The sequence below is a fragment of the Onychomys torridus genome, chromosome 5 (genome assembly GCF_903995425.1).
Source record: "Onychomys torridus chromosome 5, mOncTor1.1, whole genome shotgun sequence".
Classification (NCBI taxonomy): Eukaryota; Metazoa; Chordata; class Mammalia; order Rodentia; family Cricetidae; genus Onychomys; species Onychomys torridus.
The window spans coordinates 8415599-8429881 of record NC_050447.1 but is presented as its reverse complement, the minus strand read 5'-3'; the positions used below and the strand labels follow the sequence as shown (position 1 = coordinate 8429881).

The window sequence follows — 14283 nt, the reverse complement described above, 5'->3', positions numbered from 1 at the left end:
TGAAACTTCAGTGCTACAAAATGTAAAAGCTGTATTTCAGTAGATCCTTGCCTTTCTCAAAGGAGAAGCCCAAATAACATCTCAAATTCTCAGATAGTCAAACATTCTTGCCTCAGATAATGAGTTCTAATTCAAGTAAATTTGCAAGATGCCATGATTTCTGGTTTTCTAAGGAAAGCATGATAGTTTATTCTAGGAATTGTCTTAAAATGTCCTTCTATGATACATACCACCTTGACCCTACACTCATTCTAATACTAATCAATTTCGTGATCTTGGGTAAGTCAGTTAAATTTGTAAAGAACTATTTTACAGCTATGCATCCTTGAATATAATTTCTATGATTTGCTCCCAAACCCCAAAGAGATAGAAAGTGCATGGGACTACAGATGAAATAAAAATGGTACTGAGTGGACAACCGTAGCATCTGGCTATGGAGTAGACAAGAATCCACTGGACTAGGCTTATGAATTTTTATGTAATAAAAATATTTTAACTAATGCATCTCTTAGCTGCCAGCTTTGGTTGATGACTGTTTTCCCTCAGTCTCCATTCCTACGACAGCCACGTGCAGTGAACGTGATTCAAAGACCACACATCATCCAGAAAGGGAAAGAATATAGTTGCTCCATCCTGCTGCACCTATGAATGAACTGATAATTCATGTGACTCATAATTTAATTATCCATCTAAAAACAAGCAAGTCTACAACCAGATTAACCAAGAAGAAATTGTCTCAGTAACTTTCATCTGCATAATCCCCAATAAATCATAAGTGCCTCACAGCTGGTCCAGTTTGCTCTCTGTTGCTATCATATAACAGAGAGCACTCAGGAATAATGTAAGCATCCACACTGTAGTTTCCCTCCCTCCTTCCTTCCTTCCCTCTCTCCCTCCCTCCTTCCCTCCCTCCCTCCCTCCTTCCCTCCCTCCCTCCCTCCTTCCCTCCCTCCCTCCTCCCCTCCTCCCTCCTTCCTTCCCTCCCTCCCTCCTCCCCTCCCTCCCTCCTTCCTTCCCTCCCTCCCTCCCTCCCTCCCTCCTTCCTTCCCTCCCTCCTTCCTTCCTTCCTTCCTTCCTTCCTTCCTTCCTTCCTTCCTTCCTGTGTTGTTTAGTTGGTAGTGTTGTTGTTTATTTTGTCTTGTTTTTTAAGCAAGGACCTTACTATGTATCCTAGGATGGACCTTAACTCATTATCTTCTCATCTCTGTTTCCTTAGTGATGGAATTAGAGACATACACCAGTATGCACAAGTCACTTGGTTTTGTTTGTTTGTTTGTTTGTTGAATTGATGAGGCAGAGCTGGGAGGGAGGCTCAGGGGAATAGAACAGTCAGTGATCCTTAGGGGAAAGTCAGGGTGCACTGTGAAAGGATTGGGATTCAAATGTAGGTGTTTGACTTCTGAATATCCATATGCTTTTATTTTTATTGTGTTCTTTTAGTTTTCCCTTTCCTGCTTGCTTACCCAGTCATAAGCAAAGTTCTGGCACGTTCAATTCAATTAATCCCAAAGAGTTCTTTAGGTATGTAAATGCCTCACAAAAGCAGATTATGCTAAATATTTCAAATAACAGATCTCCAAAATGCCATTCTAATGTTTGTGTGCTTGTAGACTCTAACTAAATTAACTCACTCATGATATAAGTAAATAATTTAAAAGAAAAACTTTAAAAATGAGTGTGATGAAAACGACCTGTAACAGCTAAGCGCTGCACACTGCCACCTGGTGTTAAGTGTCTGTAATGTCAGCCGCCCGTGGAAGCTGCCAAAAGGGGCAAATGCTATATTTTAAAGCAATTCTACCTCAGGACAATTTGGAAACATATCAAGATTTCAACAGGAAAAAAAAAAAAAAATCAGGGGCCTGTTGGGAATAGATGAAATCATACATGCCATTAAAAGTAACCTTTCTCATTAAGACATATCCAAGTAGGTTAGTAAATATAAAAATCTATAGATTTTGTTAACTAAGACAGGAAATAGTTTGTTTTAAGGTGGTATTTGTGTATGTGATGCTTGAAATTGAATCCAGGGCTTTTCACATGCTAGACAAGTCCCTCTACCACTGAGGTGGGGTTCTGTTTATTATTTTCTTTTGTTTGTTTTGAGACAGGATTCTCTGTTATCCCACGGGAGCCTTAGACCCCTGTGTATAGCTAAGAGTGACCTTGAACTCCTCTGGTTCTTTCTGCCTCCAGCTCCTGAGTTCTGGGATTACAGAGGTGCAAAACCACATGAAACTCACATTTTAACATTGAGCTTCACCTAGCAAAATATTTTATTGTGGGGGCTGGAGAGATGGCTCACTGGTTAAGAATGGTCAAGAGGATTGGAGTTCAGATCTCAGAACCCACAGGACAAGCTGACGGCTATCCTATTCATGCCTATAGCCTCAGCTCCAAAGACACCAGGAGCTGATTTCACCCAGCCCAGAAAACTGCAGCGTTAGGTTCAAGAGATACTCTCCCCGCAAAGGAAAAGTTAGAGAGTGTTAGAGGGTAGCAGACACCCACTTCTGACCTCCATGTGCAAAAGTCATATGACAACACACACACACACACACACACACACACACACACACACACCCCTAAATAAATGTTACAAAAATATTTTTAAATAGTAAAATGTAAAATCTTTAAAAATGTTTTTTTAATGTATCTGTAAGTGTGACACATCTAGTGATTGTGCCATATGAGAGTGTTCAGAGTGACATCAGGTGATGGTAAATAATTATTAATGATATTTTAATGTTTCCTCAAAGACAGCTGCAGTTTCCCTCAAATGCACAGATTAAAACCTCAGGTTAAGATGTCACTGACTCTCAGTTTGACTTCGTTTCCCTCAAGCTGAGTGACTTTTTATATACTGTGAAGGTAGCCAATGGAGCTCACATCTGAGCTTTGGTCCAGTCAAGCAAAGCCCAGCACCAATTAAACAAGAGCTGTGTAGGAAGGACCAAGAACAAGTCTGCTGTGGGTGACTTTGACAACCAGCGAGGCCATGTATTGAGAGTTTTATATTTAAGAACGGCAGTCTTCCTGCTCAGCCTCCCAAATTCTAGGACTGCAGGCCTGTACTACCATGCCTACTCAAGACCACCAATGGTAATTTTAAGAGCTTCTAGTTGGTTAGTTCATTCTGTGGTGCTGGGGGCTCCCCAGGATCTTCCACAAACGAGGCATGTGCTTCTGACCTAAGCTGTCAGCTTGAACCTCTCTCAGATAGTTGGATGGGGGGTGGGGTTGACATTGTTGCTGTTGTTTGTGTGTTCGTTTGTTTTTCATCCATGTGCTAGATCGTTTTATCTCAGCTAAACACAAGCTAGAGTTATCTGAAAGATGGGAGCCTCAGTTGAGAAAATACCCCTATATGATTTGACTGTAAGGTATTTTCTTAATTAGTGATTGATGAGGGAGGGCCCAGCCCATAAGTGGGTGGGGCCCTCCCTGGCTGGTGGTCCTGATTCTATAAGAAAAGCAGTCTGAGCAAGCCATGGGAAGCAAGCCAGTAAGCAGCACTCCTCCAAGCCTCTGTAGGAGCTCCTGCCTCCAGGTTCCTGTTCTGTTTGAGTTCCTGTCCTGACTTCCTTTCATGATCAACAGTGATATAGAAGTGTAAACCATACTTTCCAACTTGCTTTCTGGTCTTCGTGTTTCATCACAGCAATAGAAACCCAGACTAAGACAATTTATTTGTCACAGTACCAGGATCTAGAGCCTTCACAGTTGAGGCAAGCATCCTAACCCCGAGATGCATCTCCACCTCTTACTTCTAGCTCTTAGCTACACTTTCCATGGTGAACAATTCTGAAAGCTCTCTAAACCACTGCCACTTAACTTTTAAAAACTCACTCTCTTTTGAGAAATAAAAATGTCATTTTCTCTTTGCAATATTTGAAATTAATGCATACATTATATAAACAGCTTATGGAAGCTTTCTAATATTATTTTCCGTTGTATCTTGCAAGATGTTTTTCATTGCTACTGTCATTTCAGTGATTCAATGTCAACGTGACTATTAGTACAGCCTGTGGGTCCCTTTCCTGACATTGGAAACATCAGAGGAGACCACTGAACGATTTACTGTGGAGCTTGTTGCGTACTTTGCTGAAAATAGAAAGACAGATGGATGGATGGATGGATGGATGGATGGATGGATGGATGATTGATAGGTAAGTAGAAGGATAATTAGTTAGACAGTCAGATGATAGGTATATGGATAAATGATAGATAGATGGTAGGCAAAACTCCTGTTTAAAAAGAGTGTTATTTCCATCCCCAAGAAAATTACTAATTCAAATAATTCCCAAAGGAAATCCCATGAACACTGTATTATTTGGGAAACTTCCAATGTCCTTTACTCACTTACCTCTGTGGAGGGTACCCATCAGGGCATATAGCAGAGACAGAAATCACTCCAAATACAATTCAAGAAAGCCAGTTTGGAAAACATTTTAGAGTGCTACATTGTGCTGAGATGACATCTATCATGACACCCACAGGTCAGCAAAATTACAGAGACAGCTGGAAAGATGTAAGTTCAGGACTCTACCAACATAGTCTACAAGCCTTATGCATGTTGTCTAAAATGAGGTACTCCCAGGGTAGAAGATAGGGGGCGACACATTACTTTGGATAAAAGACAGGAAGTCCTTCAACAGTCACAGACTGCTTAGTCTGTAATTTAGTCAGAATCCAGAAAGCACCTTAGCATGTATATGTATGTGTGCCTATTTTATGTGTATCGTGTGTGTAGGTCCTTGGGAAAGGCCATAATAGGGTGCTGGAGCCCCTGGAACAGGAGTTATAAGCCCTTGTCATGACCAATAAAGTTGCTGGGAACCAAACCCAGGACCTCTGCAAAATGCTGAGCCATCTCTCCAGCCTCACCATGAGCATTTTCAAAATTCTTTGATGACTATGGCACTGAAATGAATAAAGAGAAGAACTGATATATCTTGACTCCAGTGGAAGTGTGTCCGAGACTCTAGGAGCTTCCTTACAAGTTTTCTACTATGTAAATACATTTTCTAGGTATACATGACATCTAAAGTTTTGAAACACAGAGACTGTAGGAATCCCACATGCAAAAATCCAACTACAGCATTATCATTGGATTTATCTATAAATAAATGTTTATGCAGAAATTATTTATTGAACAGCACTATTCTTAAGCCTGAGTATTGAAGTACATAAGAAATTAGCATCTTCTACAGAGCTCCCTGGTAGAGAGTTCTAAAATAACATACAAAAAAGAAAAACACCAGCAATGTGGCTTTTGGAGCAAGTTCCTTGGGCCTTTAGAGAAAGAAGTCAGTCATTTTAAAAGAATAAGATACAGAATACAGAAAATACATTTTTGAACATGAAGTCATTACTCAAATTAAAAGTGCTCTATGAATGACAGACTGTTCCATGAAGATTATAAAACATATGACACTTAGTTACCCAATTATTAGCACCACTGAGGGAAAATGCAAACATGGCAGATATTCAGTAAGCATTTTCCTCACCAACTACACTTTGCTCCTGCTTGGACTTTGCATTTTCATATGCTGGATGCTCACATGAAAACTGACATCCACTTGGTTGCTAAGTGATAAGATGGGTTGGCAGTTGTTTGTCTTTCGTGGAGTTGCCTTCTAGGACTTTGCCTGAAGATAGCCGATGTTAACCGTTACTCATGTGGGGCCGGGCCTGACTTGTACCAGGAGCCAGTGCAGTGTTTCAGAGGAGAAGTCGGGAACATTGAATTTGCACAATTTAGAACAAACAAATGACTGGCTTCCCCAGAGCTTAATTTCACTTTCCATTTCAGAAAACTAAAATGTAATTGCATTGTCTTCTAACCAAAGTCTCCAGTGTTAGAGCCAGGTAGCATTTTGACAAGAGAATCTTATAAGCTATAAGGTCATTCAATCAATCTGTATCCTCAAAGTGGAACTGAGGCCAATATTCTAAGAGTATTTTCTTCCCAGAATGTCAATGAGTCTTAAATGTTTTGAGGGTCAAGACTCAGTTTGGTCTATCAAGGGACTCTCATTTTGTCAGAGTCAAACACAACTCCCTGTCCTGAACACCCTATTGGCCATTAGTTTATCACAAATAAATACTGTTTACCTCATCAGTGAGAATGCCATTCTACTACAATCCAGAATGTTAGAATTCAATCAGAAAATGTTTTCCAATGGCACAGAGCCTCTAGCCTTTCTTGACATTCATGTTTCATAACCTTTCAAGGACAATCTTCTAAGTCAGAGTTGAGAGAAACTCACAGAAAAAAAGCATTCTTTTTTTTCTATTATTTTCCTTTAATTCAATGAGATTTTTTTCAAACATTATATTCTGATTACAGTTTCCCCTCCCCAACTGCTTCAAGATTCTCCCCACCTCCCTCCCCTCCCATCTAAATCCACCCCCTTTCTGACTCTCATCAGAAAATGGGCATCTAACAGATAATATGAAAATAAAATAGAATGAAACAAAAACAAAGACAAAGAAGAAAGAAAGAGGGAGAGAAAGAAAGGAAGGAAAGAAGGAAAGAAGGAAGGAAGGAAGGAAGGAAGGAAGGAAGGAAGAAAGAAAGAAAGAAAGAAAGACAGAAAGTAAAGAAAGAAAGAGAGAAAGTAAAGAAAGAAAGAGAGAGAAAGAAAGAAAGAGAGAAAGTAAAGAAAGAAAGGAAGAAAGAAAGTAAAGAAAGAAAGTAAAGAAAGAAAGAGAGAGAGAGAGAAAGAAAGAGAGAAAGGCACAAGAAACACATGTAGATGCAGGGACATTCATTCACACACACAGGAATCTCATAAAAAGCATTCTTTTGCAGAACTATTTCAACTTACTGAAACTCCAACAGGTTCGAGTTTAAGGCCCATATGCTGATCACAGAGGCATTGATCGATTACTGTGATTTCATGCCAGAGCTTCCCTGGAGTATATCCCAAAGAACAGGAGATCAAGTGAGTGAGCTGACAGTGCTGGCTTGCCAAGCCTCTCCTACCGCTACCTCTAACCATCATCAGCCAGCCACTCTGTTGATGACTCTCTGAACCAAGTCAGATTGATACCATTATGATTCCAGAACTCATTAAGAAAATTCTCGTGCAAGCAAGGTCCTCTAAATGTAGACGTACACCTCTAAAAGGGGCCACCTAGTGCCCATCATCGGAGAGATGAATTCATCCCCGTCCTCTGCACTTTCATGTATTTTATAGAGCCACACCTTTATTAAAAAAAAAAAGAGTCATTTCATACTAAAAGGGGAAAGTAAGCAATATGTAACACCCAAGGAAAGACCTCAAATGGCACTTAGGAAAGAGGGGAGAAGCTGGATTCAGGAGAAAGAAAAACATAAGATAAACAAAGAAGCCATTCTACATCATAAAACAAACGTGACAGGGTGCCCCTCAGGGGTTCTCTGCTAAGTTGGGGCTGCATACTCACCCTTAAGAAACCTTGGTCCCCTAATAGCAACTGCCTCTCTCTCCTGTGGATTTTCCAGTAAGTTTTGCACGGCAGCAACTATCTCATCAATATGCACGTCCTCACCTATAAAGCTTCTGTCCCCAAACAGAAACCACTGAATGTCCTCAGGGACAGAAACCGCCGCCCCAGAGGGAAGCAAAATCAAAGGCGCGAAGAGGTGTAAACGTGGGTGCCTATGGCTCTAGCATTACCTAGAACTGGCTGCAAACCTCAAGATCCACACAAGAGGCTAGCTCCTGGGCTTACTCCTGCTCCTGGCCCTGCCAGAGGGACCAGATGAGCTCAAGAAGGCTGCAGTACAGATCTCAGACTCCAAAAGATGCTCTCACCGACCCCTCCACCCCCTCTTACCCCGAGGCCCTGATTTTTTAACTGCTTGACTCTTCTTTGGGGTAGGTAGTACACAAAGATAACCAAGAGGAAACAGGCCTGGCTGGTTTTTTGCCAGGAGTTGCTGAAGGTGGGGTTGGAGGTGGCCGTGGAGAGGGGGCTCTTTAGTCAACTGCCACCCCAGCATCCCTTCCGCATCTTAAGGACCAGGACCACTTCCTCTGAGGCCGCCAGAGGTTGGGACTAGGGCTGAGAAGGCGCTCCCAAGCACTGCAGCATCTTTTCAGGACCTCTCAGGTGGGCACAGCCTGAGTAGGTCAGCTGGGCCAGAGCTCAGTGTACCCGGGGGTGGGACTCGTGTGTGTGTGTGTGTGTGTGTGTGTGTGTGTGTGTGTGTGTGTGTACACGCGTGCGTGCCGGGCCGGGGGAGCTCCACCAGACAGCAATCAGGGTCACAGGGGTACCTTCAGCAGCCATCCCCTGGACAGCAAGGCTGAAGGAAGGATTGCAGCGGCAAGCTGGGAAACTTGATAAGAAACACACAAGCTGTCTCTCAGGCAGGAGGTGTCCCCCAACCCCGAGCTCTCAGATGCGCACCACAGCCTCCGGATTCACCCACCCTCACCCGCCGTACCCGCAAAATTCCCTCCCCCGGAGCCCCAGGATCCCAGGCAGGCTGTTACCTCTCACAGAGGCTGAGTAGGGGGCGATAGCAGCGGCAGACACTTTCGGGCTGACTTTCCTGCGTTCTCCAGTGAGAGCGTGTGCGCCCAAGCAGAAGCTGTAACCTGCTATTTATAGCGGCGAGCTCAGCACCCGGGGCTGGGAACCTGGAGGATGCTCGCGCGCAGGGCGCGGGCCGTGGCTCCCGGCTCGCTGCTCCCCGCTCTGTGCTGGCAGCTCACGCTCCGCCCGCCGCCCCGCCGCACGCGCCGGGGAGAAGTTGCTCCTCGCCCGCGGCTCACACGCCCCCTGGCACTGTCGCCATGTCCCCACCCCCAACGCCCTGCCTCTCTTCCTTGTCGTTGTAGGCTCACTCCCTCGGAGCGGTCTCCTCCCAATGTCACCAACCAGCTACCTAAGAGGAACAGCGGCGGACTCGCAACTGGCGCAGCTCGCCTTCCTGCCACAGATGGAGTTGGTGGCCCGGCCGCACAGCTCGGAAATGACCACAACACGCTGCTTCTGTTTACTGACACCCCCCAACTCAGACTCTTTGCGTTGTCTCTGGGAACAGCTACCCCACCCTGGGGTGTGGGATCACAGGAGCGAAGGGGAGGGGTGGCATGAGGCAGCCACAGTGCGACCAGGGCAAGAGAAGTGGATACGGAGGAGAAAATAATAATAACAATGTAAAAGGACAAGAGAAGGTGCCATAGACCAGTCCCCACCGATTGTCCCCGCAAGAGGATTGGGCGTGGGAGTCATGTGAAGCGGTGTCCCACGTTCTGGTGACTTGTGTATGTCACGGTCCTGAGAACTCTTTCTCCCTTGACCCAGGCTGAGCAGACCTGGGCACAGGGGCAGCCCACAGTGGCAAGTGCTCCCAACCACGGGGCTCATGCCTTTGACAGCCTGGTTGCATGGAGACAAATCCGCCCTCGGTGTGTTTGGGGTGTCAGGAAATTGAGTGTGTAATCACGCAGTCTGGAAAGAGACTAAAACTCCCCCACTTCCTCGCCAACAAGCCCACGGGGTGATGGGTAGCCTGGATAGTCCGGGCTATGGGGGTGGGGCAAATGACTCTCCCCATCTGCGCCTTACAGGTGCCACCTGGCGGTTTTCTTGGAGAGATTTTGACCACTCTGCCCAGAGTTAATCCTGCCCAGAGCTTACCCAAAAAGGCACGCTAGGCCTTTTTCTTACTTGCAACCCTTTAAACTGGCATTTTAAATAAAGTACAAATGCTTGTACACAAGTGTGACATTTGTCAGACAAAGAGCCTGGAATCTTAAAGTCAGTGAAATCAATTTGGGTTAAGGCAGTGCTTAACCGTATTACAAAATGGGAAGCTGTGTCTGCCCCCAGCTGTCACCCCTGCTGTCACTGCCTGAATCTAGACATCCATTCACTTCCCAAGTATTTGCAGCTAGATATTCTTTGTTGATGAGGGCAGGGACTTAGATGGCTTCAGTCTTTTGAGGCAGGGGTAGGGGATAGGGGGGGGGGGAAGCGGGAAGGAGAAGTGAGGGAGAGGGGAAGTAAGGAGGAGGGGAAGTGGGGTGGAGGAGGTAGTTTCTTTGGTTGGTTTGGTTGATGGGTTGGTTGGGTGGGTGGGTGGGTGGTTGATTGGTTGGTGGGTGGGTTGGTTTGATTGATTGGTTGGTTGGCTGGTTGGTGGGTGGGTTGGTTTGATTGATTGGTTGGTTGGCTGGTTGGTTGGCTTGTTGGTTTGGTTTGGTTGGGTGGTTAGTTGATTGGTTGGTTGGTTTGGGTGGTTAGTTAATTGGTTTGGTTTGTTGGTTTGGTTGGTTCATTGGTTTGGTTGGTTGGTTAGTGGGTTGGTTTGTTGGTTGGTTTGGGTTGGCCAGTTGCTTGGTTTGGGTTGATTAACTGGGTTGGTTAGTTCAGTTTCATTTGGTTGGTTGCTTGGTTTAGTTTGGTTTTCGGATATTTTGTTTGCCCTCTATATTCCCAGAGCTTGGAGCAGTATTCAACATACTATAGTTTCAACAAATGTCTAAAGAATGACTCATAAACACTGTGGGCCAGAATCTGTGTTGACTCCTTCTCACCCTACTCCCTGCAGCCCTCCCTTGCTTTCTCTCCAAGTCATTTCTGCTCTGCTCAGCCATCACAGGTGAACTGAAGGGAGGGAAAAGTGTGATACTGAGAACCAACTTGTTCATCAAATCCTGTCAGGTTATGGGCCACCCTTGAGGAGCTGGCTGTGTGCTTCTAACACACTCTGTGACAAGCAGTGGGTAAGCCCTGCTCATGCAATCTGCTGGAAAGATGATGCGGTCTGCCACAGGCAGCAATCCAGCCCCTGAAGTATACACACAATGGAAGACTGTGCATGCCGGGCTCCAGAGCTTCACCACCACACTGAAAATGCCACCAATGCATCTGTCCTCTGACTTCAGAGAAAAAGCTGTTAAGTGCAAAAAGAAGATGGCGGTCTTAGAAAGGAGTGCTGTAAAGGTTGCTATAAAAGCATCCAAACAAGGAAAGTGTTAAAATAGAGTTGTCAAGCAGAGTTACTGACTGGACACAAATATTCAAAGTGAGACCACCACCACCACCACCTCACCACCACCACCCCACCACCACCACCACCACTACCATCACTACCACCACCCACCACCCAGCCCCCAAAAACCACAGTGTAATTAAAATTCAGACACAAGTCATTCTGACCAAGCTCCTATATAAGGCTTCAGAGAAGAATGTGGCATGTCAACTTATATCAACAAGGAAGTTTAAAATAGATGGGGAGGGGATTCTAGGGATCTGTGCACCACATAGCATCTTAAGGGATTCCGTTAGCTGCTGTTTACCCTCTTGTTGGTTATATCTGGCGGTATTTTCCCTGTATAAGCCTGGGAGATTCAGATGCTGCTGTGGCTCAGTAGACTCAGGCAGCCTCAGCTCTCAGAACCCTTGAGCTTCCAGCCACTTGTCCTCCTGAAATGTAACTCCATTTGCCAAGGAAGGACAGAAGATTTTCTCATTTCCTTTTGAAATATCTTTGTAGGACCAAAAGTCAAAGGTAATTCCCAGGAGTTAGCATGTTGTTTGAAGCAATAAAAGTGAGCCAGGGCCAGTGAGATTGGTATCACCGCTCTTTTTCAATTAGGTAGTGTGCTCATTTACCATACATATATTCATTATCTTTAGAGAGGCCATCTGTAGGCATCTATACTATAATAACCCTTCAGTATTCAAAATATCTCCTGAAATATGGCTCCACATGTGGTTCTGAGCACCATGTGTGGTATTGGGCTTTGTCTTAACCATAATCATCCATTCATGTTAATGATACTCAGCAAAGCAAGTCTGGGTTTTTGACCAATTTTTTTCTTCCCCCCCTTTATTGAAAATAGATTCTTTTCTCATACAATATATCCTAATTATAGTTTCCCCTCCCTCTATTCCTCCCAGTTCCTCCTCACCATCCCTCCACTCTGGATCTTCTCCCTTTCTGCCTCTCATTAGAAAAGAACAGGCTTCTAAGAGATAACAACCAAACATGACAAAATAAAATGTAATAAAATGAAGCCAAAACTATCATAACAAAGTCATACATGGCAACCCACAAGGAGGAAGAGAGTCCCAAGAGCAGGCACAAGAGTCAGAGACCCACTCATCCTCACAGTCAGGAGTCCCATGAAAATACTAAGCTAATAGCTGTAATATACACACAGGACCTGGTGCAGACCCACGTAGGCCCTGTGCTTGTTGCTTCAGTTTCTGTGAGTTCATGTGCACACCTTGCTTAGTTGACTCAGAGGGCCTTGTTTTCCTGGTGTCCTCCGTTCCCTCTGGCTCTTACAGTCTTTCCTGTTCCTCTTCTGTGGGGTTCTCTGATGCCTGAGGGGAGGGATTTGATGAAAACCTCCAATTTAGACTCTCTCTCTGCATAATGTCTGACTGTGGGTCTCTGCATCTATTCCCATCTGCTGCCAGAAGAAGCCTCTCTGATAATGACTGGATAAGGCACTTATCTATGAGTATAGCAGAATATCATTATGAATCATTTCATTGGGTTTTTTGTTTTTGTTTTTTGTTTTTGGGGTTTTTTTTGGGGGGGATCAGTAGTGTTTGGTGTTACCCTAGACCTCTGGGCTATCTAGTCTCTGATTCTTAGTCACCCAAGCATATCAGGTGTGGGTTTCTTCATGAAGTGGATCAAATCAGACATTGGTTGGCTACTTCCACAAGCTCTGTGCCACCATTACCCTAGCATATTTGTAGGCAGGAATGTTATAGATCAAAGGTTTTGTGGATGGGTTGGTGTCCACCTTTCTCTTTCCATAGCCTGCAGAGTACCTTCCCACACCAAAGAGATTAGAATGTAGGAATAACAGCTGCATGTAAGCACCAGCTCTTGTTCAATGAATTGTGTGGGTATTATGCCCAGAAATGGGACTCCACTTTTGTCTTCACAACAGTCTGGTTTGTTTGGCGATTTCTATGGGACCCCCTTGGACAACAATTTGATTGAATTTGCCCTAGTCACACCACTGTATTGGTGAAATTATTAAGGCTACTCCACGTAGTTAAAAGGGAGGCTTATTTTGTGGGGTAACTTACAAATGAAGGGGTAGGTTGCAGGGTCTGGCAAAGGTATAGCGCAGTCCGGCGGTGTTCTCTGGAGAACTCTGCTCGGTCTACCTCCAGCGTCCAGCATCCCCGAACCAAGAGAGCGACCTCCTCTTGATCCTCGGTCTTCCGCTCCCTCCTCTGTCCCGCCTTGTGGGCGTGATCATTACTGAAACCTCAATGGGGGTTGGAACTTCCAGGCCAATGCTGGGATGGCTATCCACTACATCTCCCCCTTTTGTCTAAATAAGAAAGTTCTAACCTAATACAAGACTATATACAAAGAGATGGTTATCAAATATTGTCCAGGTGTAATGAGGGATAATGACTTAGATAAGTTGGAATTACAATAAGTGCAAACAATATCAAGCAAAAAACACATAGTAAAATCCAGGGAAGTCTAGGGCATGGGTAGGTGGCATGTTACAAGGATCATTCCAAAAGGTGTACTATATCCTAAAGAACCTGAGTCTAATACTTAATATATTCTATCTAAGATATTATATATGTATATATACTAAGTTGTAACTATAACTATTAATCTCCAACCTCATCAAAGACCTGAGAAAGAATATAATAATACCTGAGAAATGGGAGAAGGACGCAAGCAACTTTCGAGAGTCTTGCAAGAGCAGAAAGAGACAGCTAGCAGCCTGGACAGTCACCTAATGTTTCTCAGTATCGTTGGTGCATTCAAATTGGCTACAGGCCTAGAGTATCTGACAGACCATTTTCAGAAGCAGGAATTCTGAAAGACCATCTTACCCTGTCTTGGCAAAGTATGGTGGTCGCTTTCCTTGTGTCCCGCTTGTCCAGAAAGGACAGCATTTGTACTGTCAGCAGTTGAGGCAAGGGCAGTTCTTTGCCCAGTAGGCCATTTTGTGCCAAGAAGACAAACTTCCAAATGGAAATGTCTTAGAAGCCCAACATTCTCTTGGGATCAAATTGGTGCTGCCAGGAGCAATTGTGTCTCAAGTCAACAGAATTCTAAATTATTTAAATGCCATATTCTCTAGGTCCATGAAGTGTTTGAAGATTACCTGTCCATCTGACCTATGTATTTATAAATCTGGATACCTAACTAACATAATTATAGAGATGACAAGCATAGGTGACAATAACTCTGTAAGTCTCATCTACCTAAACAACCTAAGGACTAAGGCTTCCTATAAATAAGGCAAACAGTCTGTAAGCAAATGTACAGTAAAAGGA

At 44.2% G+C, this 14283-nt stretch overlaps 1 protein-coding gene across 4 annotated transcripts in view; it reads right to left on the bottom strand.

Moving 5' to 3' along the window:
- Inpp4b (inositol polyphosphate-4-phosphatase type II B) overlaps window positions 1-8925 on the bottom strand; it is a 739919-nt gene extending 730994 nt beyond the window's left edge. For 2 of the 4 annotated variants that reach the window (XM_036187401.1, XM_036187404.1), the window contains exon 1: window positions 8490-8925. The gene's annotated coding sequence lies outside the window, so the exon portion shown is untranslated. The remainder of the gene's footprint in view (window positions 1-8489) is intronic. The other 2 variants (XM_036187402.1, XM_036187399.1) reach the window with 2 other exon arrangements.
- Between the last annotated feature and the right edge of the window lie 5358 nt (window positions 8926-14283).